This window comes from Onychomys torridus, chromosome 4 (assembly GCF_903995425.1).
Source record: "Onychomys torridus chromosome 4, mOncTor1.1, whole genome shotgun sequence".
Lineage (NCBI taxonomy): Eukaryota > Metazoa > Chordata > Mammalia > Rodentia > Cricetidae > Onychomys > Onychomys torridus.
The window spans coordinates 57,867,395-57,890,739 of NC_050446.1; the positions used below are offsets into that span (position 1 = coordinate 57,867,395).

The window sequence follows — 23,345 nt, forward strand, 5'->3', positions numbered from 1 at the left end:
GCGGTAAACTGTACCACCACCATGTTGGGAAGCTGAGGTGGGTGGAGCCAGCAGCCACAGCGGTGTTTCAGTCTTACAAAGATGGATATTACACAGAAAATCTGGTTTGTGTTGTCTTTGGGATTTTTAACTGCAGAAAAAGATTTGATTGTAAAAGCTGTTGAGTTAAACAAATATGTAAATTTTAAAGGTACCTTGACTTCAAAATTTGGAATAAGGATATGTTGCTTTGGAAAAGAGTCTCTGCTTTTGTTTCCAAAGAAAGTCAGAGGCTATAGATTTGTTCCAGATTAAGATACATCAGGTTTGATCAGCCCAGACCACCTGAAAGGTTTCCGATGACACCATGGCCCAGATGATCCAACATCCAGAATGGTTTCAAGGCAACTGGCTCAGAGGTTTACCCTCATGGACTACTTCATAATCCTAAAATTTTCTTTATGTCCCCATAAGATACAGCGCCCCCCTCCAGCAGGAAGTAGTAATAAAAACTACGCCCAAATTCCCAGCTGAATTTGGAGATAAAATTGGCTCACTCCTTCTCTAAACCCAAACACATTGTTAAAAGAAAAGGTTAAGAGATTCTTGTGTCCCAAATCACAAGAGCCCTCTAGTGTGGGACAGAGAAAAACCAATATTTTATTTAAAACAGGTTGATTATAAATACAATCTCTTTCTAAAGATAAAAAGGGGATATGATAAAGATATGATAGGATGAAAGGGTAGATTAATGAACTTACTTCTAAAGAGCAACAACTCATTTAAAATGTTTTACATTGGTATAGATTTTAGTCTATTGATACAAACTTAAAGTTAATTTTGTTATACTGTGTGTATATTTCTACTCTTGTTTAAGGTATTATGTTTGTACAGCTCATTTAAAATTGTAATGGATAATTAAAAATAGATTAATAACTGGTCATCTATGATAATCATACTCATAGCCATGTTAATTAAGTCTTCTAGGTATACACAGAGATATCAGATAGACAGGTAATCTTCAAACACTTCAAAGGTCTACAGAATATGGCATTTAAAATATTTTTAAAGTTTAGACTTTCTGGACAATGAGACATGTCTGCTCCTGGCAGCACCAATTTACTTCAGAGAAGAGGATGGGCATTAAAGACACTTCATATGGAGTTTATCTTCACCTTGACAAAAATAGCCATTTGGGCAAGAAACTGTTCTTGCCTGGACTGCTTGATCGACTGGACGTGCAGGACCCATAGAAAGGTGACCACTAAACTTTGCTTGACAAAATGGTCCTTCAGGTTCCTGCTTCGCAGAGGAAACTGCCAGACATTCTACAGGACACTGAGAGAATTGACTGAGAGACTCTAGCCCTGCGGGCTGAAGACAAATGCCCCAAGTTTACAAAGGAACATTAGGTAACTGTCCAGGCTGCCAGCTGTCTCTGTCTACCCTGCAAAACTCCCAAAAGTTGCTTACATCCTTCTCCCAGTTCTCAGATAATATTATATCCTTCTGAGGTCTTTGATGTGGTTGAAGACTAGATAGTTATAATTTCCTCAGTTATGATACAAGATAAGTTAGATATAAAACTTTAGACTCACAAATATAAGATAGATAGGATATCTTCTTTAATATTGTAACTATAACTCTTGCTTGATAATTGTTTTGTTATCTGTAATTTTACTATGTAAAAGTTAACCCTCCTTTTTTAACAAAAAGGAAAAGGGGAAGTGCTGTGGATATCACTCTGTATAAATAAAATGCTGATTGGCTAGTAGCCAGGCAGGAAGGATAGGGTAGGTGGGACAAGGAAGAAGAGAAGGCTGGGAACAGGAAGGCTAGGAGGAGACACTGCCAGCCACTGCCATGAGAAGCAACATGTAAAGACATCGGTAAGCCACAAGCCATGTGGCAAAGTATAGACTAGCAGAAATGGGCTAAATATAAGAATAAGAGCTAGACAATGGTAGGCCTGAGCTAATGGCCAAGCAGTTTAAATAATATAAGTGTCTGTATGATTATTTTATACGTGGGTTGTGGGACCTCAGGGGCTTGGTGGATCCTGGAGAGAAGCTCTCCAACTACAGCATGGCCTTTGATTGCAACAGGAGCCCTAGACATCAAAATAGACCTTGGCTGCATTAGAGCCATAGACCCAGACATGGCCCTTGGCAGCAGTCTGGGCCAGGATGACACCAAGGCCCTGGGTGGTGTGGCACAAGCCGCTCAGATCTGTATGGCCTTGACTGCAGCTTGGCTCCCAGACTCCAACAAGGCCACAGGTTGTGGCCCAGATCCTGCGCCTCCACATGACCCCTTGTGGCAACACAGGCCATGGACTTCAACATAGAACCTGGCTCCAGTAAGACCAAAGACATCAACATGGTCCTCTGCAGCGGCCCAGGTCTGGATGTTGCTGTGTCCCTATGGCGGTGCAGGCTACCTAGATTGGCATGGCCCAGTGGCAGCAGGGCTGTTAGACATCAACATGGCCCCAGGTGGCAGCCTAGACACCAGGAATCAGCATGGCCCTCAATGGTAACAGGAGCCATGGACATCAACACAGATCCTGGCTGCAGTAGGGACACAGACCCAGACATGGCCCCAAGCTGCAGCATGGCCCTTGGGCACCAATATGGTCCCATGTAGCTGATCAGACCCCAGGCAATTACACAGACATTAGTTGCAGCAGGAGCCACATATGTCAACCTAGACCCAGACAAAGCTTTTGGCAGCAGTCCAGGCCTAGACTATACCATGGCCCCAGGTGGCAGTACAGGCCACCTAGATCATCATGATTCCTGCAGTGGCCTGGCTCTTGGACACCTATGTGGCCACAGGTGGAAGCCTAGACAATGGGCATCCTTGTGGCCTTTGGTGGAAACATGGACACAGACATTGCCCTTGGCATCCTCCCAGGCCCAGATGTCACTATAACCCCAGGTGGTAAGCAGGACACCCACATCAGCCCACTCCTTGCTGCCTTTACTTTTTCCGGTTCACTTCTTTCCACAGCATATGAGCCATTCTTCTTCTCTTTCCCTTCCATTTCTCCACCACTTATTCGCTTATCATAATGGCCTGTGGATGTCTTTTCACCAGCTGGGGCCACGAGGGCCCAGACTAGTCTGTGGGTGGCTAGAACAGACCTGAGCAGAACTGTATCTGCTAGGCTGTGGATATCCAGACACAGTTTTTAAACTGTTTGTCTCTCCGGTCTCTAGGAAATACTGAGTATATAATAATATAAGAAGTGTAGAGGGAATGAATCAAAGTGAGCCTCAGTGTTACTATGAGCTGGAGATATGGGTAAATTCCATAGTTATTTAAATATAATTTATGTAAATACTGTTACATATTTCTGGGTAAGATTTAAATACACCAGTATTTAAGGCTACTCATTAACTTGCAATACAGTTCTTATTAACACCACAGAAATTAATTTGTTGCTACAGTACTGGTGTTTGGGGAGTCTGCACTAAGAATTCTCACGCAACTTGTAGCTCCACTAACTCAGCTGCTTCTCAGTACCTAGTGGCTGGTGACTTTGTCTTTTCTACTCCTTCTCTGGCTACATCCTTTCCATCTGAATCTTGCTCGCGGATAGTTACAAAAGCTGTTTTTCTGCAAGGCTGACCCTCACACCAAGAGCACACACTGAAAGCACTTTCACATGTTGGTCTCTGTGTGTCCTTTCAAAGCTAAAATGAAAACCTCAATGAACTAAAATGATGATGTTTCAATCATGCCTTCAGAATCAGTCTTCAAGATGGTAACTCATGCCATTAATGCACTTTCCTTGTCTGATTTTGTATTCCTAGCTACTCTGGACATTGATTGATGCATGTCTCATCTGTCTTGGTGATCTTTGCAGTATAACTGCTATAAGGTGTATTTTATTTAGATTAAACAAGACATTGTAGAACGGCTCTGGTCTGGAAATTCCAGTTGGGGTTAGATAGACATTATGATCCATTCTGTCTTAAACAGTCTGTGATCCACTATACATCTGATATACTGCAGTTGCAATAGAAAATTGTTTCCAACACCTTTGGTAGTTTTTGTACTTGGAGAACCTTGCTATTGAACTTTGTAAGAAGTTGAAGTATGCACATCTGAAAACTGGTTCAAAATTCCATATGTAAGTCTAAACAACTATGCAATATAATGTCTTCTTCTTAACTCTATCGTTCTTTGTTCTGAGTGAACAGCTCTATTCTTAGAACATACTTTGCTACATGTTTTCCATCATTTCAGCATAAGTGTGTTACTCTTCATAATTTATAGGTAATTCAGGAAAATATCTCTTGGTCCCTTACTATTATTTCCATTATGGAAAATTCCTCTGAATCTGGACTGATGGGTATGAGGTGAACAGAATATGTATCAACAAACTCTTACAGTCAGAGAAGAAGACAGCTGGAGGAATTTTTTTTTTTTGCAAAATACTTTAAAAATCCATTTTACTGTTTCTTCTTCTGAATTCACTCCAGTGATGTTTTTGAAAATTAGCCATTCAAGTTTGATTGTGCACACCCAATGTCAGTTTATTATGTGAAGGCTCCATTTTCATCAGAGAGCTCTCAGAAAGCCTTACCTCACACTGAGCTGCCTCTCCTGAACTGCTATACTTTGTTCTTAATTTTCAGATTGGTTCTTTCCAGAATAATGTTAATCTTACTTATATGTTCAACAATTATATATATATTGAATATAATACATACTATATATGCTATGCAATTTCTATAATAATATATATCTGAACAATAATGAAGTCTTTAATGGGTTCTTTTCCTGCTTTCTTTTTCAATAATAATTACATTCAATTTCTAACTATTTTGTCTATCCTCTAGAGGTGCTTTAACTCGTTAATATCTTTTTTCTTGTTATAAAATTATGTTAAGTTCTGAAGAAATTTCAAAGGAATATATAAGAAGTTCCATGCTTTCTTTATTTACTCTATACAATGCTAACACCTTGCATAACTATAGTGAACTGTCAAACATATATCTTACACATGTGTGTGTGTGTGTGTGTGTGTGTGTGTGTGTGTGTGTGTGGCTGTTAAACAAGAGTACTAAATCCAGTGTTGAACCAACATGAGAAAAATACATGTTGAGTTTCAAATAGTTGGCTTACATATAGAATTTTGAGATGATTTTCAGGTGTGCATACTTTGACTTATAAATTTCAATTGCATATTTTTATAATAAAAATTCTAAGACTTCAACAATATACTTCTTTAATTTTTGCTAAGATTATATATTGTTCTAGAAAGCCATTATCTAGCATGGCAACTATGGAGCCCAAATGGTGATACAATAAGAGGTTCCTGACAGCAACATTACTCAGAGTCAAAGTTCAAGTAATTAGTTTATTTGGAACAGGACATTGGCCATCATTTAAGGATGTGAGGAGAGTACAAAATTCCTGCCACAGTCCAGAGATAATTAACAAGAGCTATGTTAAAGTTCAGTCCTAGGAAATAAACAATGTTTCACTCTTATCAGAGAAAGCATTTCCAGTAGGGACAAAAGCTGAAAGACCATTCATGACCTGGAAACATGATGGCTACAATATAGTGGCCTGCAGAGGTTCGGGATTTAACTGGTACAGTCAATACTAAGATGAGGCAAAGTCTAAAGATCCCATCTACTGACATGTGAGGCTTTATTTTCTAATATGTAGCCTTGCCCTGATCAGTAATAGTTTAGGCATTACAGATGGGTATTGATAGCAGAAGGAGCATTTCCAGAGTACTTACTGCTACAGATGGTGTTCTTGTGTGTTCATTATCTCATTAAAGTTCCAATAACCAAAAAGTGGATTTCTGTTATCTGCATTGCACAGGTGACGTAGCTGAGTCCTGGAGCCTTTATGTAGCAGAGTAAGGATCTTGTACTGGAGAACTAACTCAGGCTGTCACACTCAGAAGCCAGTCCTGTCTTCTAAGGCATTCTGTGATCACAGAAGCATAGGACTGGGAATAATGATCAAGGGCATGACAGCATTTCACAAAGATGCATGATTCTTGTAGTTTTCTTGAAGTCTTTTTAAGTCATTGCCAGAGTTTTAAGAGTCAGACTGGAAAGAATTGAAAGACAAGCATGAAGAACATATAAGTCTTTAGTTTTAACGTTCCCACATGCATCTTTTTGTCATCATATATTCCTCTGGAAGAAGATATGCACCAAAGGAAGTGATAGAAATGACTAGTTCTTATGAATACTTATGTGCATGATTTATAGTCAGTCACTAAAGCAAAATCTCTGCTCTTCTGGAGTATTAATCTTATCATCCACTCCATAGCTTATTTATTTTGTTATTATAATAACCTAACCCAGAAAAAGCATCAAAGTGGTTGAATGACAGCTATATGTAAATACTACAACAATTTAACACTATCTATGAACTAAAAACTATTAAGTCACTACTTGCAAGGCTAGTGAGATCCTTCTCCATGGATCCCTTATGAAATGAGAATGAGAGAATGTAGTTGGAGTTTTCCTGCCTGGCCCAGTCAGGACAAATCTCTCTTACCCGCCAGTCCCACAGTTGTTCAGACCCAACCAAGAAAGCATACAGAAACTTATATTGTTTACAAACAGTATGGCTGTGGCAGGCTTCTTGTTATTTGTTTTTTTTATCTTAAATTAACCCATTTTTGTTAATCTATACTTTGCCACATGGCTTGTGGCTTACCAGTGTCTTTACATGTTGCTTTTCATGGTGGCGGCTGGTGGTGTCTCTCCAGCCTTCTACTTCCCAGAATTCTCTTTTCTCTTGTCCCGCCTATACTTCCTGCCTGGCCACTGGCCAATCAGAACTTTATTTATACAGAGCGATATCCACAGCACTTCCCCCCCCCCCTTTTTTTTAGGGAAGGTTTTAACTTTTACATAGTACAATTACATATAATAAAACAATTATTAAGCAAGAATTACAGTTACAATATTAAAGAAGATATCCTATCTATCTTATATTTGTGAGTCTAAGGTTTTATATCTAACTTATCTTTTATCATAACTGAGGAAATTATAACTATCTAGTCTTTAACCACATCAAAGACCTCAGAAGGATATAATATTACCTGAGAACTGGGAGAAGGATGTGAGCATTTTTTGGGAGTCTTGTAGGGTAGACAGAGACAGCTGGCAGCCTGGACAGTCACCTAATGTTCCTTTGTAAAGTTGGGGCATCTGTCTTTAGCCCACAGGGCTAGAGTCTCTCGGTCACTTTTCTCAGTGTCTTGTAGAATGTCTGGCAGTTTCCTCTGTGAAGCAGGAACCTGAAGGACCATTTTGTCAAGCAAAGTTTAGTGGTCACCTTCCTATGGGTCCTGCATGTCCAGTCGATCAAGCAGTCCAGGCAAGAACAGTTTCTTGCCCAAATGGCTATTTTTGCCAAGGTGAAGATAAGATATGAAGTGTCTTCAATGTCCATCCTCCTCTCTGAAGTAAATCGGTGCTACCAGGAGCAGACATGTCTCACTGTCCAGAAAGTCTAAATTTTAAAAATATTTTAAATGTCATATTCTGTAGGTCTTTGAAGTATTTGAAGATTACCTATCCATCTGAAATATCTCTTGTATACCTAGAAGACTTAACTAACATGGCTACAAGTATGATTATCCTAGATGACTAATTATTAATCTATTTTTAATTATCCATTACAATTTAAAATGAGCTATACAAACACAATACCTTAAACATGAGTAGAAATATGCACACAGTATAACAAAATTAACTTTAAGTTTGTATCAATAGACTAAAGTCTATACCAATGTAAAACATTTTAAACAAGTTGTTGCTCTTTAGAAGTAAATTCCCTAATCTACCCTTTTATCCTATTATATCTATATCAAGAGAATTCCATGTGCGGATAAGAGAATAGGTTCTTCTTTCTCATTTAAGTTTATTTGAGTCCTTTGATCTTAAGTATGGAAGCTTAAACATTGAGCTTTGTTTTTCTCCAATAGTTTTATATTCTTGCATAAAAAAACAGTGTTTGAAGGTTGTTTTCATTTTCAGTGTGGTTTGCATTCCCCTAGATTTTTAATACTTCAGTTGCCCCATTCACCATCTCTTACCAACTTTCCATATAAAAACTTACCAAAGAGCATCCTAATGATAGGCAATGATGGTGAGAATGTTATCAGAAGACATTCCCAGAAGATGGCTGATATATTGATAAGCTGCAGCAGATCTCTGAAATACTCTAGTAATTTTAACCCTTCAGGCCAGTTTACATTAGGGAATGCTGCCATGAAAAACACATCTATAAGTACATAGTTGTCATTAAATAAAAATAAATCTTGAATGTGTTTTGAAAAGAGTTGTATGCTTTAAAAGTATTTAAAATTGATTTTGAATTTGTCATTGGCATATAATTCTGAAAATATGACATGAGAAAATACCTATGGACTTTGACTTACAAGTGATTTTCTACAAGTACATAATAAATGCATAATTTACAACAAGCCCTGCAAATATAGCAGTGTGGTTATTCAGATGCTGAATAGTCTGGCTGAGTCTTAGGCAGATGTAGAAGATGCAGACTGATTGGAATAGCATGCCCTGTCCCACATTTATATAATTTTGGGCAGACAGAGACTCACTAAAGAAAAAGGGCAAAGTTCAAGGAATCTCTGTTTTGCTGTCTATACCTTCTGATTTCTTTACATCCTTACCCAAGCTTATTTCATGCTATTAAGAGAACTGAAAATCTAAGTGACCATCCTGACAATCTGGAGTGTTAATATGGAGTGGACAAGGAGCTCCTGTAGCTGGATCTGAACTCTCAAAGATACAAGGAAACTGTTCTTATCTTCAGTGTACTTCTTGTCACTGCTAAACTAAAACCAATCATTCTGTGATGAGTGAGTCATGAATACCTGAAAAACAACAGCAAAATATTTTTTTCATTGATGTTCTGAAAGAAATTACAGCTACAAGTCCTTGTTCACGAAGTCAAGCTCTACCTGCCTCATTGACCATGCATGCATAGCTTTTCAGGATTGAGGTTCTAAGGAAATTTAAAATTTAAACACACACACACACACACACACACACACACACACACACACACACCATTGAACTTGACCTTGTAGTACTTGTCAAATGTACAACATGCATTTTTAAGTATGGAATGCATTAAGATCTTCAGAGTGAGGATAGATAGGAAACAAATGTTCATCAGAATGGTGAACATGTGTACCAGACATTATGTATTTATTCCACAAATGCAATTCTAGAGAAAGATATCCTCTGGCAAGCAATCAAATGATTTTAATACAAAACTTAATGCAACAGAGCTGACATATTTTGGTACAAATTAATTAGATTAGTCAAATTAAATGGCCCGAATCAGAAAAAACAAACTGAGCTGCATATATGAGACACGTTGCAGTAATTCTTAGGTTATCAATTCTGTTATTTTGTAATTTAGATTCTATATAGATCATTAAAAATCACATGAAACCAACTCCTGCTTCTTCTGGTTGATTATATAAAAATATGACAATGACTTCCATTTATTTGGAAAATGAACAGAACACCACTTTCTGAAATAAAAATTTCTGCTTTGTAAAATAACTTTAATCATTTCAGTTTTCCTGGCTTATTTTTATTCTTTGGGGCTTCTGAGAAAGTTATATTTATTTTGTATATATATAATTTGTTTTATAAGATAAATCATTCCTCAGCTTATTTTGTAAGTAATCTATGTTTTATAATTGAAATTACAAAACATTGTCATGAATATATATTAAATAACCACACACAGACAAAGTGGAAACTTGTATATCGTTAAAATAAGCATAGAAGTATGGGCTATTGAAACACATTTTTTTTTGGGGGGGGTTGAATTTGATCCTAGGGTTGAAGAGATGGCTCAATGGTTAAGAGCACTGGTTCCTTGATTCCAGGTTTGGATTCCCAGTACCTACATGGCAGCTCATTACATTTCCTGATGATCCAATGCCCTTCTCTGGCTTCCTCATAAATTGCAGGCACCTGGTAGGTACATGGACATGCATGCAGGTAAAATAGTTATACACATAAATTAAAAATAAGTAAATCTCCCCCCTCAAGCCTCAGAGCTGAGGACTGAACCCAGGACCTTGCACTTGCTAGGCAAGCGCTCTATCACTGAGCTAAATTCTCAACCCAAAATAAGTAAATCTTTAGAGAGAAAAATTCAGTCCTAATTTCCTGGTAGTGAAAACATAAAGAGTGTAATATGATTTACACATACCATTTTCTTGATTATGAAGGCTAACTCTACTTGCTTGTTACGATATTTTAAATTAAAAGTAAAATAGAAAACTCAAACTGACCTTCAAAACTGAACACAACCACAAAGCAGGCAGTAGTAAGACCAGATTTAATTAGAACTTGGATTGACTGGCTCTGCCGTCCTCAGCATTTTTCTCTTTTAGAGTTGATTTTGTGTCAGTCTGTCATGGATCTCACACACATGGATGGCCTCTTCTTCCATTTTGTTCAGTGGTAGGTCTCTCATTGCCCTGGAGTAATCATGTCATCAATAGCCTACAATAAAAAAAAAATGCTGTGGGTAGATTGCCTTAGGCTTAATTTCTTCAACCCTGCATGTCAGGAAGACTGGATTACCTCAGATCAGCCTCAGTCATGAGTGAATGAATCATTTGTGTGGTTAATTTTCTTGAATATTGATCAACACAAATGCTACACACAGGCACTCATACCCACACACAGACATACAAACACGCATACCTTCTAGCAATAGGATCTGTGACCCTGAAGATACTAATTTTTAAACAATATTTTTCTTAGAAATCTGTGGGCTTTTCCAAAGTGTAAGGCTGTTGCCTTGAAATGGAACACAAAATAAAAAAAAATAAATGTTTCAAAATAAAATAAAATTTAAAGTTGAATTGGTGATAACAAACTGATTTGTCAACACAAATCTTACCTATTTGTCTGTCTTTAAGAACAGTATTTATATTTAGACAATGGCTCCTAATTTCTCGGAGTAGCTTTGGTTTAAAATGATTCTTTTTTTTTTTTTTTCTTTTAAGTAGACAATAGTCTTGGCAGACTAATCAGTTCCCTGAAGTAGTCTTCTGAAATGAAAGGTTTAGTATTTTCTGTGGTAGTAATACCAGTCAGTATTTAGAACGTTTTTCCCCCAACTCATGATAACATATAATGTAGAATTGATTTAAGACAAATTTACTTTAAGGTTTAAGATAAAAACCATAATGGAAAATGAGTGGTTGCACCATAAGTATATCAGTGAAGCTGCCCAGGGAAGCTTGGAGATGGTAAAATGATGTCACAGCCACAGCAACTGCATCTCATTTTCTTCATGATTCATACTCTAATGGAATCCCAGGATGGCTCAGTTTACTGTTGGTACCTGGCTTCATTTTCCCTCATAACTTGCAAAGTAACGTTTCTGGTTTGACCTGTTGTCCCAAGCTAGGTAGAGTGTTTCTTTGGCATGGGCCCAAAGGACAATAGGGATGCAATCTAGCTAAAATTACATATTGATCTCCCTTCAACCAGCATCCTCTCCAGTTAAATTACTCTGTTCTCCTCAAGGGGTGACTATGAGTTTGCAAAATTTACTCACTAGGCTTCTTGGGTGGTGATTTTTCCTCTTGTCATCTGCTTTAGATGCTTACATTTAAATACCTCTTGTTACAAAAAAGACCAGAGATTTTAAAGTGATAGCATAGACAGTCAGTGAAAATATTTCTAAAGATGATGAATTGAATATTTGCTGATAATGATCTTTAGGACAAAAATCACTACTGTGGGAGACTTGGCTATCTTTCTTTTTATTCTCAGTTTATACAGTGGCCAATTACTAATATTTTTCTGTACTAATCCATTGTAGTATGAAGCAATGTTGATGTGTCTTCCTTATTTTTCAATTTCAGATGCACAGACTTGAGTTACCCATATTCCTTGGCTTATAACCCATAGGAGCGCTTCCCTTGGTAAATGCCATAGGTGCTAGATAGTTCTTTCACACTGATCCAAGTTCCACCACTTTAGACACTCACTTCTCTGTCATAGGACAGAGAAAAGAGGACTCAAAACTGAACAGAATGTTTTCATTTGCCACACACATGACTGATAGTTTCTTAGTAGGACATTACTTGAATTGGGTATGAGAAGTGCTGCGTTTCTCTCTTTTTATTATATTACAGATGCTAAAGGATCTATGGTTAGATGTGATTCAACACCCAGAGTGGTGTAGTAAGTTAGCTACTTTATTTTTACAGATGCCTCATCTGATAAACACTTCCTACCTGTTTTAGTGAAGGGCAGCCTTTTAGAGTTGGTGGGATTAGCAAAGTCACACAAAGCATTCCATCTTAATGAGGTTTAGCTTTGTCTAGATTCCATAGTTGAATGGACATTCCTTAGACCTCATTTGGTGTTGCCTTTCATAACAGTTAGATAAACTCAAATAGCGCTGATCACATGTATGCTAGAAAAAAAAATACTCCCTTGGAAGTGTTACTAACTCTTCTAGCATAGATGTTTCTAGGCCAGTGCTTCTCATGTATTTCCATAAGAATTGTATTTCTCAGTTACTTCATCCATGCTATGAATTTGTATAGCTAAACCAGCTTCTGAAATGGCACTTTCTATGATGTCTTCTTTTATTCTACTCAATTAAAGAATTGGGGGGCTTGGGAAGTTGATTTAGTGAAGCATTTGCATGTCTTATTCTGTTCTCCTGCTGCTGTGGTAAAATGCTCTGATAAATGAACTTAAAGGTTAAAGTGTTTACCTGGGCTGGCAGTTTGAGGGTATTGTCTATCACAATGGAGGGGAAGTCAATGTGTCAGGAGCTTGAGGGAGGGGTTTACACTGAATCCATAATTAGGGAGCAGAGAGCAATGAATGCTGACACCACTTTATTTTCACTGTTTTCTGCAGTTAATGATTCCAGCTCAGATAAGAATAGAAAGTACAGTGGTCTTCCCACCACAGCTAACACAATCAAGATGTGTCCTCACATGCATGCCTAGAGGTTCACCTCTAAGATGATTTTAAATCTCACCAAGTTCATGACTGAGAAGACCAATTACACTGTGAAAGTGTGAGGACCTGAAGTCCCCAACACCCACGTACAAAGCCAGACAGGGCAGTGGACTCCTGTAATTTCAGCACTGGGGAGGAAGGGACAAGAAGGTCCCTGGGGCTGGCTGAATAGCCAGCCTACTTCTATTGAGGAGCTCAAGGTTCAATGAGAGATGTTTTCAAAAAAGAAAGTTCAAGGTGACTGAGGAAGCTGTCAGAAGTGAATCTCTGGACTCCACACACATGCTCCCACATCTGCCTAAACGCCCATCATTCATGAATGCATTGCAGGCTCAAACATGCACACATGATCTATTTAGCTTATTTCATCAACATGTTGGAAATACTATGGGAAAATACTGTTTTGGAAATGGACCATACAGAAACAAAGTTCACAAGAAGGGGTAAAGAAGAGTCGTAAGGATTGAAAAGCAGAGAGCGATTTCACCAGTGTGAGATTTCTCTTACATCCTGTAATAAGTACATGGTTCAAGAACTTTTGAATGATATAATTCAAAGCTTACACACAAAAGGATACATTCTTATGCTTTTCTTATAAAATTTATGTTGAATGAAATATTTTAGCTGGGCGGTGGTGGCACAAACACCTTTAATCCCAGCATTTGGGAGGAAGAGGTAAGCGATCTCTGAGTTCAAGGTTAGCCTGCTCTACAGATTGAGTTCCAGGACAGCCAGGGCTACACAGAGAAACACTGTCTTGAAAAAAAACAAATTAAAAAACAAAAACAAGACAGAAAATATTTCTATATTCAATTCATATAGAACCAAAATTAAAACCATGTTAGTAGATGTATAATTATGGTAATTAATTGCAAAATTTTTTTAATATAACATTAAGCATATTACAACTACTTGAATCATATGGTCATATGGTCATGTGATTCATTTATTAGAAACCATGTAATTTGTATTTTCTTCTTGGTTCTGGATTTCTTTCTGTTTGTCTAGTTAGCAATTGCAAAGGTTGAGGTACATCATTTGTCCTACCCAGGATATCACTCACCATATGCCCTTGTAGGAAGATAAGGCCTGTGAAGCCAAGAGATGAGCCAACCTGGAGTCTGCCTGAGGACCTAGCAACAGGTGCTGTCAGAAGTCTTGATCATGCCTAGCCAAAGATGGGCCACCACACAATGTCACCAGATTGAGAAGCAGCCTGGGTGCTGGGAGGAGGTATATAAGGCTCTTCCATTGCTGAATAAACAAGTCTGCTTGTTTGCCTTTTACCTGACACCTGATGTCTGTGCCATTGATGCTGTGCCTTCTCACCCCCTCCCGCAAGGGAGCCTTTAGGATCCAGCAAACAACTCTTGCCTTTCTTTACATGACTCAATATTCATTTCCTTTAAGCCCCACCACAGATGTCATATCCTGAAGTCTGTCTTGACTCAAGACTAGATCATCTGTTATAATCTTAGAGATACTTGCAGTCTCCACAATATCACATTCATTTTGGATCACTAATTACTTTTTTTTTTTTCTTCAAGACAGGGTTTCTCTGTATAATTTTGGTGCCTGTCCTGGATCTTGCTCTCTAGACCAGGCTTGCCTCAAACTCACAGACATCTGCCTGCCTCTGCCTCCTGAGTGCTGGGATTAAAGGCATGTGCCACCACTGCCTGGCTGGATCACTAATTATTCTTTAGTGACTTATGAAGTATCTAATCCATAGTTGGCACTGAAATATTTGTTGCATAAGTCAATGCACCCCAATAATTAATGTGGCAATTACTTGGAAAAAATGTTCAAGTCAGCACTTACAACTTACTGATTACTTCCAGGTCTCCTTGCAACTTCCTAAATCACAGTTGTTTTTCTATAAGCACAAACATGTTCCTCTTTTATATCTTTGTCAGATTTGGCACTAACATGCAAAATAAATACTTGGTAGGTAGAATCAGGAAAAGTCAGAAGAATCTATCTATTATCTATCATCTAACAATCATTTCATAGTCTACTACTCTGGGTCATGTAATAGGACTTGTGAAAAGGGAAATGTTTTAGCACAATATTAGGACAAATTTGCATAGTTATTATGGTTGTGTTTGTTGATTTTCATCTTTTAGAAGCAATCTACCAAGCAGCAGAAAACATGTTTAGGTATTAAAATGCTTATGTCACAAAAACATGTTCAAGTACTCCTGTGGAAAATCAATGTAATGAGAAATATGTGTTTACTATGTTATTTTTTTCTGTGTGAATAATATTTATTTTTAAATTTTTTATTTTTTATTATTTTATTATTATTATATTTGTGTTTTAATTTATACATCAGCCATAGGTTCCTCTGTCCTTCCCCCTCCCACCCCCACCCCTACCTTCCCCCCAGCCCCTCCCCTCCATTCCCATGTCCTCCAGGACCAAGACTCCCCTGGGGATTCATTTAAACCTGGTGGATTCGGTACAGGCAGGTCCTGTCACCTCCTTCCAGACTGAGCAAAGTGTCCCTGTGTAAGCCCAAGGTTCCAAACAGCCAGCTCATGCACTAAGGACAGGTCCTGGTCCCACAGCCTGGATGCCTCCCAAACAGTTCAAGCTATTCAATTGTCTCACTTATCCAGAGGGCCTGATCCAGCTGGGGGCTCCACAGCTGTTGGTTCATAATTCATGTGCTTCCATTCATTTGGCTATTTGTCCCTGTGCTTTTTGAAATTGTGGTCTCAACAATTCACGCTCTTACAGTCCCTCCTCTTTCTCAACAGTTGGACACCTGGAGCTCCACCTGGGGCCTGGCTGAGGATCTCTGCATCCACTTCCATCAGTTATTGGATGAGAGTTCCAGCACGACTGTTAGGGTGTTTGGCCATCTGATCACCGGACTAGGTCAGATCAGGCTTTCTCTTGACCATTGCCAGCAGTCTACAGGGGATGTATCATTGTGGATTTCTGGGGACCTCTCCAGCACTCTGCCTATTCCTGTTCTCATGTGGTCTTCATTTATCATGGTCTGTTATTCCTCTTTCTCCCTTTCTGTTCTTGATCCAGCTGGAATCTCCTGCTCCCCTAAGCTTTCTTTCCCTCAAATCTTGCCCTTCATTACTTTCACTGTTGTCCAGTTTGTTCATGAAGATCTCATCCATTTCTCTGTCATTGGGTGATCCCTGTGTCTTTCCTAGGGTCCTGTTTTCTAGGTAGCCTCCCTGGAGTTGGGTAGCAGTCTAGTCATCTTTGTTTTACATCTAGTATCCTCCTATGAGTAAGTACATACCATGTTTGTCCTTCTGAGTCTGGGTTACCTCACTCAGGATGATTTTTTCTAGATCCATCCATTTGCTTGCAAACCTCATGATGTCATTGTTTTTCTCTGCTGAGTAGTACCCCATTGTGTATATGTACCATATTTTCTTTATCCATTCTTCAGTTGAAGGGTACCTAGGTTGTTTCCAGATTCTGGCTATTATAAACAATGCTGATATGAACATAACTGAGCAAATGCCCTTGTGACATGATTGAGCATTCCTTGGGTATATGCCCAAGAGTACTACAGCTGGGTCTTGGAGAAGATGGATTCCCACTTTTCTAAGGAAGCGCCATATTGATTTCCAAAGTGGCTGTACAAGCTTGCATTCCCACCAGCAGTGGAGGAGAGTTCTCCTTGCTCCACATCCTCTCCAGCATAAGCTGTCTTCTGTGTTTTTGATCTTAGCCATTTTGACAGGTTGCAGGTTAAGTCAGGAAATGGAAGCAAACAGTAGACTTATTATAGTTGGAAGTTTTCCTGTGACCTGCCTGGTCCACAGCTGCTCAGACCCCTATAAACACACAGAGGCTTACATTAATTACAAACTGTATGGACATTAGCTTAGGCTTATTACTGACTATCTCTTACACTTAACCCATAATTCTTATTTTTGTTTAGCCATGTGGCTTGGTAACCTTTCTCGGTTCTGCCTTATCATCTTGCTTCCTCTGTGTCTGGCTGATGACTCCTGACTCAACCTTTCTCTGCCCAGAACTCTCCTTGTCTGCTTATCCCACCTATACTTCTTGCCTGGCTACTGGCCAATAAGCATTTTATTTGTCAACCAATCAGAGCAAAACACATGTATAGCATACAGAATGACATTCCACAGCAACTTATGCTATAGTTGCCCAAACCCCTAGAAACAGGAACATAGGTAACATTATCTTCCAGTGTATTCTGGAGAGGGGAAAAATTGGATTGGCTTCTGCTCATCAAAGATCTTTTGTGCTAAAAAGATGAAAATCTGGAGAGAGAGGTTACATAGAACTGCATTTTAGGATTCCTTAAATTTATTTTTAGGTCTCTGTATATTCCCTGTTACTAGCTGTTTTTTAATATCTTATTTTAAACCAGTTACAACTATTTTTATCTTTTTTTTGAGACAGGCTCTCACTATTAGCCCAGGCTAGCCTCCAACTCATAGTCCCAAGTGCTGGGATCTAGTGACAGTCTTGCATGGTGACCATGCATGGTGTGATTTTTTTTTTTTTCTTTTTAAAGCTGGTAGGTGTTGCCTGTGATAGACACACTCAGGCTTAGAATCTGGTTTCATGGGAAACTGGTGTGATTCACCCTGTGGAGTTAATTTCTGCGCAAACAAAATAGCCTAACCATTCCCAAAACTTTCTTAGGAAAGGCAGGTGTGTTTTCAAACCTATTTAGAAGGCCACTGTAGTTCTTTCTAAGGAAATGTGATGTTCTTTGTAATGTGTGAACTTTTATTAAACTGGTCTCAAGTCAGTGAACAGGCAAGCCCTGGCTGCTTCTGTACCTCAATTCACTCCCAGGGGGACTGAAAACTTTCATACATCTGGAGTTGTGGTGTGTGTGGGACAGAGAAAAGGGAAGTCACAATGGCTAACTGTCCAAAACAAAAATAAAACTAAAAAATGCATTAGGGCATAAGGTTAAACAAAATTTTGCATAATTTGCATAAAAGCAATGCTACATGGAGTCAGGGTATGGACTAGGCCATCCTTTCAAGTGGGGTGGTGGTGCTGGTGGTGGCTTTTAGGAGGAAAAGGGACTTCCTGTAGCCATTTCTTTCATGACTACTTGGAATGACTATTAAAAACAAATAAAAGCCATGTGCGAAGTCCTCAGCCACACTGTAGATGCTTACTCCATCTGACTGCTGTCACCTTCACTTTTTAAATCCTGAGACCAAAAGTGACACATCAAACAAAAAAACAAAACAAATCTAAAAATAAATAATAAATAAAAAAGTTTTATTTGCCAATGTTCTCTCCCTCCTCATCTGTCTGCACAAGCTAGAGTTCATCAACTGTGTAAACTGCAGCTCATGTTAGAGACCTTTAAAACCCAGTCATGTATGTGGTGCTATCCCTGCACACCTCTGGTGATACCACCTGTATAGTGATGGATTCCAGAGACGGGCTCACCTACATTGTGTGGAACAGTCTGCCTAGAAGTGGTTGTAGTGCATGATGGAGGGGCTGGACTTGTGGTACTCTTGCTCTATGATCCATATCTGATGGAAGGTGGACACTGAGGCCAGCATGGAGCTGTGGATCCACATAGATACTTGCTCTCAGGAGGCACAATGATTATCTTGCTCAGATTCAGAGCTGAAATCTCCTCCTGCATCCTCACAGCCATGCCTGGATACATGGTGGTGCCACTAGACAACACTATGTGCCATATAGGTCTTTGCAGATGCTGAATCATAGTTCATGATGGAACTGAATGTAGTTGATGCCATAGGATTCCATACCCAGAAAAGAGGGCTGGAAGAGCATTTGCAACAGCAGAACCACTCACTGCCAATAGTGATAGTGATGATCTGGTCATAGGGCAGCTCACAGTTCTCCTCCAGGGAGGAGGAGGAAGAGGATGCAGCAGTGATTATCTCTTGTTCAAAGTCCAGGGTGACATAGCACAGCTTTGCTTTGGTGTTGTGCAAGATTTCCTGCTTGGCCATGGTGGTGAGGCTGTAGCTATGTTCTTTCTGGATCTTCATGATCTAGTCTATCAGGTCCCACTTACCTTTTTTCAGGTGCACGATGGCATGGGGGAAAGCATAGCTGTGGTAGATCTGCACAGTGTAGGTGACCAGTCTCTGGAATCTATCACTATGCTGGTGATATGTCCAGAGACATAATGGGACAGCATTGCCTGAATGGCTACATACATGGCTGGGTGCTGAAGTTCTAGAACATAATCTGTAGGGAGAGATGGAACTTTATCAGTGCTGATTATTGCAAGTAACAGTCTGTAGTTCAAGAGTCTGGTTAAATGGAGGGCAGTTTATGTTTCAGGTTCCCAGAATTTTTTTTCCCCAATAGACATTTTTAGAGCCTTGGTAGACTCAAAAATGTTGAGCAGCAGGTGAAAAGATGTCCTAGATTTCTTTACCTCCATATATGTATGGACTTTTCCCTGATCAATAAACTCCACAGAGTGGTTTGTCTGATGAAGTCGCACTACATTCACACACACATCCATCACTCAGCAGCTGGAGCTCCCAATAGGCTTCTTCTTCGTGTTATACATCCTATGGATTTGTAGAAATGTATAATGATGTGTTTTCACCACTATGGTAACATATAGATTGGTTTTACTGCCCCTAAAACACTCTGTGCTTTGATCATTCAACCCTCCCTCCCCACAACCTCAGGGATACAAGAACTCCACACTTCCTCCAAAGGTTTGCCTTTTCCAGAATGTCATGCAGTTGTGATTACACATGTAGCTTCTTCAGGCTAGCTAATCCCACTAATTGTTTCTCTTGTGCACAATACTTTTGATGTTATATCTAAAAGGTGATCAATTTGGGTCTGAAGCTCAGTGCTATAGTGTTTGCCTTAGCATATCCAAGTCCCTTTTCACCCCCATCCCCAAATTCAGTCATCAGATTGTAGGTTATCTAGAGTTCCATTGTCTTCTGTTCATACTCAGTTTTGCATTTATATTTGGATTTCTGTTCCATTTTGAATTAATTTTGGGAAGGCTGTCAGTGAAGGGGCCTCTAGACAGCTTCATTCTTCTGTTGTTCCATCACCAGCAGTTGGCTCATTTTAGGGGTAAGATCTTATTTTGAAGAGAAACTCCATGTACAAGATGAAGAGCACGGAACATCTAGGCAGCTGTCTGTTACGGCTTTCGGCTGTCCTGAGGAGTCTTAGGATCCTTTACATCTTCTGCTCTCACTTTCTGAATGAACAGTTTCTATTCTGCTTCTCTCGTGATTTCATCATTGGATTTTCTTCTCACAATCACAGAATTGCTGTTTTACTCTTTGTAGAGAGCAGGGGAAATGGAGAAAGAATGTTTGCCTGATAGAGAATCCTTTTGAAAGAACTTTCCTAGTACCTTTACTTTAAGATTTTAATTTACAATCTCATTAGTCACCCCTGTGGTTCATCTGTGTGGTTCACCTTTTTTTAAAAAATTTAAAATATAATTCTTTATTGATTCTCTGGAAATTTCACATTATGCACCCCGATCCCATTCACTAGCAGTCCCCCCAAATCCACCCCTCTCTCCTGCAGTATGACTTCCAAAATTAATTAAAAACAAAACAAAACAAACAAACAAGCAAGCAAAAAAAAAAACCCACCTCACTCCTCCATCTTCCCAACACCTCTTCATTTACCCTAGTGGCATCGGGAACATGCAGTATACCCACTTTGTCCAATCAGCCCTACCCACAAAATGTTCATTGCAATGAGTCATTGGTCTGGTTCAAGGTCTCTGGTTTCTGGTACACCATCATCACTAGGCCCTCATTGAAACTTCTATCTGGTATTCTGTTGTTGCCCTGAGTCATGGGGAACCTGCAGTTATTGTTTTACAGGACCAGTCCCTTTGCACACTCCAGCAGGTCATAGATGGGGCAGATACTAGGGTGGGCCAACCCAAGGCCCAGGATGTAGCTCTGAGTGGTAGCTAAGCTGGTTGGTCTGGGACATTGGGATATTCAGTTGAGGGGCAGAGCCAGCTCTCCTAGGCCCATGCCATCAATGCCAGCTCTCCAATGTCTGTGATGAGGGGTGGGGCCATCTCTTCTGAGTGCGGGGGTCAGCTGTCCCATTGGGGTGGCAGTGCCTGCACTCTGCTGCAGTGTCCAGTGAGGGGCAGACCAGCTATCCTGGGGCCATTGATAGACAGGGCTGGGTCAACATGTCCCTCAGACTTCAACACACATGGTTTCTATGACCCCCTGTGGTAACATGGGCCATGGATGTCAGCCCAGACCTTGGCTGGGCCACAAACCCAGATATGGCCCATGGCAACCGCCTGGGCCAGCCCCATGTGGCTGTACAGGCCATTTAGATTGGCATGGACCCCATGGTCGTGAGACCCTTGGAAACCAACAGTTGGTGGCCCAGACCCATGGCATGGGCATAGCCTTCAATGATATCAGAAGCTTTGGACATCAACACAGACCCTGACTGGAGGAGAGCCACAGACCCAGACATGGACTTTGACAGCAGCCCTGGATCAGATGACATTCTTGAGGCCTTTGGTCGCACCATGGAACACAGACATCACAGACATCATGACTGTGGTAGACTACGGACCAAGACATGGTCCTAGGAAGTCACGATGGCCCTAGGTGGCAGTGTAGGCCACTCAGATTGGCACGGCCCCCACAGCAGAGTAGCCCTCAGGCACCAGCATGGCCATGGACCCAGACATGGCCCTCAGCAGCAGCTCTGGTCATTATCCTACTGCAGCCAGGGTTGTGTTGATGCCTGTGTCTCATGATATCATTGAAGGTGATGCCAATGCCAGGGGTCTGGCCTGCCACCTGGGGCCAGGTTGGTGTCTAAGTGCCATATTATCACTGGAGATTTATCTATTGAAGTGTCCTGTGCTGCCACATGGGGCCAAGGTGACATACAAGCCTGGGGCACATTGGTGCCTGAGGGCCATGCCACTACCTAGGCCACACCAATCTGAGTAACCTGTGCTGCCACCTGGGGCCATGGTGTCATCCTGCCCAAGACTGTGTTGTTCATCCTGGATGTCAAATTATCTGGATTGAGAGACACTTAAAATACTAGTAATTCAGGGGCTAGAGAGACGATTCAGCAATTAAGAACACTTCTTGCTCTTCTAGAGAACCTGAGTGTAGTTCCCAGAATCCACATGGGGCAGCTCACAACACTCTGTAACTCCAGCTCCAGGCAGAACCAACACCACTGGCTTCCAAGGGACAATATACTCATGTGCCCATACTCACATAAATACACACTTCAGATAATAAAAACAAATTAAAAAAACCTCAGTAAAGTACATTTCTGGGTGTGCCTGTGGGAGTTTTCCCAGAGATGATTGACAGGTGGGTCTGCAAGCTGGGGAAGACCTGCTCTGACTGAGAGCCACTGCATTCTGTGGAATGTAAACCTGTAGGAAACAAAGGGCACAGAAGGAGGACATTTGCAGGCCTCCTGAGGGACCAAGCTAGAGTCATCCCAAGCGGGTATGTTCGTTGTTTCTGCCATGGTCTGGAGACACCAGACTCCAAATTTCACAGCTTCTGAATGCAGATTTGCTCCCAGCCTTCTTCAGGGAGCTGAGAGGTCTTCAGCGCCAGACTTAGCTGACTCCTTGGTTCCTCCTTTTCTGAGCCTTTCTTTTCTTGGATGGAGTAGGAACCGGCTTTCTCAGCTTTGCAGAGTGAAGACAGGCATTATAGGACTTCATAGTCTCTAATCACATGATCCAATGGAACTAGAAAATCCCTTCACATATGATTATATTATACATGAAATATATATATATATATATATATATATATATATATATATATATATATATATATATATATATAATTGGTTTTCTTTCTCCACAGGACCAAACATAGAATCTTCATCTACAAAAAGCAGCATAGGAATTCAGATTTTTTTTTTAAAACTAGAACTATTGCTGCCCCAACAATGTAGGAGCAGAAAAGGTCAGAGATAGAATTTTGATAAGTACCTTGCTATTTCTATAAAGACCTCTTATATAATAATGTTTAAGCTTGGAACTCTAACTACATACTCTGTGTGGAAAGTGAGCAAGATGTGGTATTGTAAATGCCACACATTGCTTCACATAAACTTCAGTCTCTAGACTACAAGAGTAGAGTTTAAAATGTAATAATCCTGGTTTTAAAGACAGGATGGCTGTCACTAATCTGAAATACATGGGGCCAGAAGTGTTTGAAATAGTCTTTATGATCTGGGATATCTACATACACATACAGAGATATCAAGTCTAAATGTGAAATTCATTGTTTTATACATAGTTTTTCCACTCAGCCTATGGTGATTTCATACCCTATTTTTAGT

The 23,345-nt window shown here is 39.9% G+C and overlaps 1 pseudogene; it reads right to left on the minus strand.

The window, feature by feature from the left end:
- Positions 1–18,469: 18,469 nt before the first annotated feature.
- LOC118582242 lies at positions 18,470–19,197 on the minus strand (annotated as a pseudogene).
- Positions 19,198–23,345: the final 4,148 nt, after the last annotated feature.